This window comes from Pteropus medius, unplaced genomic scaffold (genome assembly GCF_902729225.1).
Source record: "Pteropus medius unplaced genomic scaffold, Ma_sr-lr_union100, whole genome shotgun sequence".
Lineage (NCBI taxonomy): Eukaryota > Metazoa > Chordata > Mammalia > Chiroptera > Pteropodidae > Pteropus > Pteropus medius.
In genome coordinates, this window is record NW_024350924.1 from 10,831,960 (window position 1) to 10,839,334 (window position 7,375).

General features: G+C 47.7%; 1 protein-coding gene across 9 annotated transcripts in view; it reads right to left on the reverse strand.

The window, feature by feature from the left end:
• The window catches only part of OTUD7B (OTU deubiquitinase 7B), a 45,422-nt gene extending 38,314 nt beyond the window's left edge, over window positions 1–7,108 (reverse strand). For 3 of the 9 annotated variants that reach the window (XM_039841443.1, XM_039841440.1, XM_039841441.1), the window contains exon 1: window positions 777–3,976. The gene's annotated coding sequence lies outside the window, so the exon portion shown is untranslated. Of the gene's footprint in view, window positions 1–776; window positions 3,977–6,193; window positions 6,327–6,373; window positions 6,722–6,799 lie in introns of those variants that run through there. The other 6 variants (XM_039841438.1, XM_039841439.1, XM_039841446.1 and 3 more) reach the window with 5 other exon arrangements.
• Window positions 7,109–7,375: the final 267 nt, after the last annotated feature.

Sequence of the window (7,375 nt, forward strand, 5' to 3'; positions counted from 1 at the left end):
AATTTAAAACTAAATTTAAAAGAAAACAATTTGAAGGCAACTTAGCAGACGAGAGAAAGACGTCTGTACATTCAAAACAAATACCTTGACATTTTCTACATCTGAGTCATGACAGCTGAATAACCTAACATCCTCTCCACTCCACTCCGGGGCACCCAACTGCCTAAGGTCAAACGTCCCTATTGCCCAAGGTCCTCCCAGGGCAGATCTTCCCCCGTCAGCCCTGAGAAGATGCCACCGCTCACGCTGGACGGGTCAAAAGGACAAGAGAAGGACAGAAATCCCTCTGTCTCGAATGTAACGAACACTGAGGGAATCGGAGAGATGAACTAGATAGAGGTTATTCATCACCTACCACATCACAGGCACCGAAGACTTTATTCCAGACCAAGTCATCGCTGGACCACTTCTGTGATCCTGAGCAAATCTCAGGCTTTCCATTTGAAAATGAACGAGGGAGACCAAGAAAGCTTAACGGTCCCCCTAGTTCTTTGATCCCACGATTCTATTAACATGAACCCTCAACGACGACTGTGTTACTGGCTAAGCATAATACAGTTATTTTAAAAGCCTTCGCTTTGTTCCTTTCCAATCTGCCCTAGACACCACCGACAACATCATCTTTCTAGAACATGAAATTTACTTTATCACCCCATGTGGTTCACTGTTTACTCCAGCACAAGATAAGGCTGTCCGTGATCGGCCTTACCTGCCTCCCCAGCCTCGTGCCTGCCTCCAACCCTGTCCTCCAGCCACGAGAATCACCTCCAAGTTACCTGAAGAAGTCGGGCTCTTTCCTTCCATTAAGTTTTTGTTCACGCCGCTTTCTCGGCCTGGCGCGTACTTCTCCCCGTCATTTGTGGGGTACGCCTTGAACTCTTCTTGCAAGACTCAGCTCCAGTGCCATCTCCTCTGGGAGGCACTTTCCAACCTCTGCATGCCCAAGGCAGAGCTGACCCGGAGGCCCCCCCCTTTCCCTCGCTACATACTTCTGTCGCAGCATCTACCACGCTTCACGCCACCCAGATGACACATCCGTCTCCTCCCACCAGACCCATCAGTTCCTGTAAGCAGGGACCCTGCCTGGATCATGTGCTTCCTCAGAGCCTAAGACAATGCTTACCAGATGACACATTCAAGAGATATTTGATGGAGCAGGGAGTGGAGGAACAGAAAACAGGAGAGGAGAAGGAAGAATCAGTTATGATGGCCTGAAGAGCGAAAACAGTGAGTGGCCATCAGTACCGTCCTCGGCCTTCTGTTCTTCCCATAACCTTCAGTCTTGCGAGACCTTATTCGATCTCTTGGCTACAGCTACCACCTCTGCGCCGAGCACCTGCCTAAGCGGTACGCCCACCTCCAGGCCAGCGTCGGGCTCACACCTAACGACTGGAACAGCTCTCAAATGGACACCGCCTTGTCACTTTAAATCCAACACATCTCAGACTGAACTCAACATATGCCCCTAAAAAGTGACGGAAACTTCCCAACTTTATCTCAGGCAACGTCCCAGGAACGCAGGTTTAAAACGTCATAGTCATCCCTGATGAATCACTCCTTCATCCGCCATATCCAGGGCTCAGTGATTTCGATTCTTCCGTAATCTTTTTCGCTCCTCCTTCTCCTTACTCCACTCTCCACACCCCGGATGCCAACCTCCCCTCCTTCTCAGCCAACCTTGTTTCTGTTCTTCCCATAAGGACGACTATCACCATATCATTAATCTAATCAAGAATTCTGTGGTTCGCAATTTTCTGTCATGTAAAATCCAAACATATAAACCTAGCGTTTAAGACCCCCCTACAGACATAGCTCCAAACCAAGCTACAATTCATGGCCACTTGGGTCACCCTCCCCGCTGCCCCGAGAACATCCCCAGTACGTTCCTAGTCCAGGCTTTTGCTGGATCGCTCTCAGATCCAAAATGAAATGTCTTTTTTCTGTTATTTTCTTCATCTCTTGTACCTAATGCAATATTATTTATTTTTGAAAATCTAGAATAAGTTACATTTCCTCTGTGACATCATTCATAACTACCTGAGTTCTCTTCTCCCAAAATACCTAAGGTATAAGGTCTGTACTATGCAATCGATAATATACTTTCACATTATAAAATTTTACTTTTCTGGCATAATAGAGGCTCAATAGGTATTCATTCCTTCTAATCTGTCTTATTCCCAACTGGACTGTAAACTCTTCAAGGGCACAAAATCGTCATTTTATCTAATCCTCCAGAGCACCCTGCACAGAACTAAACTCAGAGCAGGTCACTAAAAATAATAGTTTAAGTAATGTCTCCTACCCAAAACTGTTTCTTAGAGAAAATAAAGGAATAAGACATAATCCTAAAATACAGTTGAAAATAATCCTGAACTATACTGTATAAATTAAGATTCCTGCGTTTTCCACCTCTGATTTCCAGCTCACAGATACTACGATCTCCTGACTCAAGAGGTAAATAACAATCCTGTGCTCTTGACATCACAAGCACAGAGTTTGGTAATGATGATGAAGGTGGGGGGTGGGGGATAGGCAGGAATGAAGGAAAGCAGGAAGGCTAGTAATTGAAAGAACAAGGTTGAAAGAACAACTGTGTGATTTTGTTCGTTTATTCTTAAATGTGGACACTTCTCCCCATTCCGTTATTTTTTTTAGTGGCCATATTTTCAAACAAGTTTACTTCAGGAGGAAAACTCTTGACTGATTGTTAGTGGAGCTGACATCTGGAAGAGCCTCTACAAAGCCCAGGTCTTGAAAAAGCCACCTTAATTGTACAGACTTCTGAGACAAAATCTTTAATCCCAGATGACTGTTTTTCGCCATCCGTGTGCTCTTCACTATCAGATAATACAGGCTCAGAAATCCAACTTCATTTAAATGTCCGTATGATCCCCAAAACACAAAAACAAATCTGGTTTAAAAAATAATGCAGTTTCAAACCAAGAAATCTCTCTTAAGTTCTGAATTACCTATACTAGTGCTCCCTACGACAGCAGAGATAACTTAAAGTTAAATGCACTTAAAACACGATACTGTCCTTACCAGAAGCTGCTGAGAATCCAGCCATAGCCTCGCGACTCCCCCACAGGTCGATACAATGTGAGACAGGTACAAGCAGAGCTCAGCATACTGAGTGAGGCGTGTGAACACAAAAACTTCTACAAGGAATCTAATGGCTGTTGGCTGATCCCTTTAGGCCAGGATGGTCCAGAAGAGATGCGGACGAGTCACAACGTACTGGTGCCTGCCTGACTCCCTGTCCCCGAGTTCCTGGACCAGAGGGCTCAATACTTCTTATGAAATCCATCCTTTGTTCGAGGGCCTACAATGACTCTATTGACCCTTCCATCAACACCCAACAGTCTGGCCTCTGAGCGCCCTCCACCCTTCGGCCCGCTCTACCCATGACTTGGCCACATTCTCTCCAGTCGCTCTCACTGGCCCCACAAATACAACTTAGTCATTCACACCGTCAGTGTGCACTGTACGTTCCAGACTTTCTGCCTGGAAGATCGTTTCTTTTACTCCTAACATTCAGTAAATGCTCACACATATTTTATAGATAAGGATGGAGAAGAAAACTGTCCAAGGTCACATAGTAAAAACCATAACCAAGATTCGAACCAAGTTCCTTCTAACTCTATAGCCCATGCCTCTCTATGACTCTAATCCATGGCCTCCCAAATCCATTTCAAATTTTACTGATTCAGAAATCTTCCCCAATTCGTCTCATTGATTCTTACTTTGTTACTTTAAGTTTTCTAGCCCATTTGTAGGGCATTAAATTTGGTTTTGTTTCTATGTTGTTTCCTAAATGTCAAAGCTTGTAATAGTCGCCTTCCCATTTCCTACATACCACCTTCCCCAAACCCACCCCGTTCCAAGGGCAAAAACACTGTCTTTACATCTTTTATATCTTTTACATCTCCCCAAAGCCTGTCACTTAGAGACTGCTTTATCCACGGGAGGGTTCAATCATTATTCGGCAAAGATTCCTTACTAAAAAAAAAAAAAGAAAAAAGAAAAAATCAACTCCATTCTTCTATCATATTAAAAAATCAACTGAATTGTTCATGATAAAACTCCTCTGCAACTTCATTCCAGTTACACAGATTTTAATTCTCTGAATTTATCAGGGGCTATGGAGAAGATTCCACGGTCTGCCACTCCCACAGGAAAGATGCTGCTGAAGTCGAACTTTGAAACATGGTCTCGGGAGTACTCCCTTGATGGGATGGATGTTCGGGGTGAGGAGGGATGCTCCCTGATGACGTCCTCTGCCAATATCCCTAGTGTGCCTGAGACATTCAGGAGACATTCTAAAACTTTATAAAGTGGCATCCGGTGCCCCCATACCAACCTGAAAACTTATTTTCAGTCCTGACTTATTCCATCATAATTCACTTGGTTACACACATTGAATCTCAAAATTCCAAGCAAAGCCTTCTGAGAACTGGGAATAGAGGTGGGCCATTGGGTTGCCCTACACGTATTCCTGGGTTTAGTCAACCCTTTCAATCCCCACCTCCACCCCCAAGGAATAACATATGTAGTTCGACTAGGGAAAGTTGCTAACTACAAAAATAAACAGAATTCACCAGACACCATCACTAACATTGCCACCAACCAACTCACAAATTGAAACAATTATTGGTAGTCAACAGACTCCGGGAGGGTGTGTGTGATCGTTTTAAGATCAGATTCTACTCTCCAAATTAAATCTTTTTCAGTAGGGATCCCAAAAGAAGAGATTTAAGGAAATAAAAGTTCAGGGAAATTTCCAAGTCATCGATGAGATAACTCCACCAAGTCCAGCTAACAGTTGGCATTCAGTACGGGTCAGCCAGCCTTATACAAGTCCACGGATAGCCCTTTTGGCAAAGTTTACTTTTTTTTTCCCCCCCCACAAGGGGGTTTTTAGCATTAAATAAAAGGAATAAGTCAAATTAGGGAACAACAACAAAAAAAAAATAGTAGCAGTTTGGGAATGATCTTCCTTGCATCTTTCCTTCCTGCTTGATCTGTAATGTCAATAGCGGCTATCTATTCGATTCTAAATTATTCATGTTAATGGATAATTATCAGCAGAAAGGTGCTGATGATCCGAAATGGAAAAAATGGAAAAATAACCGATTTCAGTTTTGGAATATCTTTTCAGCATATTTACCTTCTCAATCATTCCTAGCATGAGCTAATATTTGTATTCATTTGCAATCCCTAAGTACATAGTAACTGGCCACTTACTCAGGGCGGTACTCTGAGATGTGCCCAGGAGCCAGTGGAAACAAGAACAGATCTGGTATTCAGACTCCAGATGAGCAACATCAATTTCATTTATTTTACAGTTCGGTTCAGCCTTCGAGATATCAATAGACGAGCACAGCAGGATGGCTACTAAACCTTACAAGAACTGCTCAAAAAACAATGAGGACAAAGAGTATAATTGTTTGCCCATAATGTATTCATTTGTAAATTATGCAAAGCAAATGTTTAATTACAAGTCTGATTCTCCCTAGCCACCCGCTGAAGTCCTTGCACCCCGTGAAGAATGCTATCTCGTTCGTCAGGAAGGAAATTTTTTAAGTTATATAATATAGAAAATGTTTTCAAAAGATTTCGAATTAGCTACCTTTTGGGACTAGCCTTACCAACACCTCTTCTGTCTACTTTGTCCTTTCTCATCTTACAAATAGGTCCCGAAAGACAAAGGGATCCAGCCTCCTCAAAGATCTCCTACATATACAGTATGAGAAGCCAAAGCCTGAAAAATGACCAGCGTTCGATTCTTCCAAAAAGCATTCTACATACGGACTTACAAAATGATACGGAAAATGAACGTCAAAGCACCGCTAGTTCTAGCTTTTACATTCATGAAAACAGTCCCTAAAGAGTTTGGGGAGAATCCCGCACATAAAACTTCACCAATCAGCTTCTTTTAACTTAATGTTTATCTCTTGTATCGTGCCCAGAGGAGCCACCTACGTCAGACAGACTACCTAGACAGAGAGGGAGAGAGCGAAAAAGAGAGTGGAAGGGAGGAGGGAGAGACTCAGAGCGCTCGCTGGTCCTTGTGAGCCGACAGGCTAAAAATACGCCGGCCCGGTAAACAAATCCCATTCCATCCCGACCCAAGCCACACCGTTAACCTAGTAATTATGAGAAGGGGAGTGAGATCACGCAGCCCCCGGCTTACTCATCAGCAGCTTCTAAAGTTTCCATCGGCTCACGGCAACTTTTCTTTCTCCTGAAGTTCACCAGCCTCCCCTAGAATCTCGCACACGCACACACACGCGCGCACAGACACACACACACGCGCGCGCGCGCACACGCACACGCACACTTTTCCTCTCCCTTCCTCCATGAGTGGACGCACCTCCGTTCGGCTACCGATCAGGGAGAACGAGCTCGCTGTCTTTTCATGTTACTATTTTATATCGGGACTTTCAAGTGAACTTTATCCTGCTACGGGGCAGGAGCTCCGCCGCCCCTCCCCGACGGTGTCGCCGACGAGCGGGGACCGGCCGCACCGCCCCGCGCCCCCGGGACGGAGGCCGCGGACGGGGAGGGGGCCGGGAGCGCGGGCCGCAGGTGGGAGGGAGGAGTCCCCGGGAGAAGGTCGGGACGAAGCAGCGGACAGCGAGTGCCAGGCGCCGTGCGGAGAGGCGAGGGCCACGGGTGAACCGTAACCAGAAAGGAGAAGGGGGACAGTGGCGATGAGAGAGAGAGGGTCGCAGTGTGGGGGGCTCAGAGGCGGCGGGGGCGGGCGGGCGCGCGGTGACAGGGCGGGGGGCTCCGTTACCCTCGCGGCTCCCGGGGCAAGGCCCTAGGCCGGGGCGGAGCGCGGGGCCCGGCCGCCTCTCCTCATTCCTCCGCTGTGACCCCGGGGTCCGGCCGGCCCCTCCCCCGACGACGGCGGAGGCGGAGGCGGTGGCGGAGTCTGCGGCCGCGGCTGCTGCTCCGCGCAGGATCAGGAACTGGAGCCAGGCGGGACTGATCCGGAGTGACTTCCCCCAGTGGCCTTTTGCCTGCTCCACAGCCGGTCGCCACTCCGACTCTGGAGGCTGGGTCGGGATCGGTGGTTTTCGGCCGTCCGGCCGGAAACAGGCGCCAGTTTCCGGCCGGAGCGGGTTGGCGGTGACACCCAGGCCGCCCCGGGCCTCCTCCCGCCCCGCCCCGCCCCGCCCCGCCCCGCCCCGCGGCGGCCCCGCCTCGCGCGCCGCTCCCCGGGCCGCGGCCAGTTTGGCGCCTGCCCCGCGCGTGACCCCTTGTTTTCCTGGCCCGTGTTCCCAAAGCCCCTGGTCTGGAGAGTTCTTGAACCTGAACTGCAGGGAGGCCGGGGACACTCCTGAGGTTTCCAGGGAGACTCAGTTGTCAC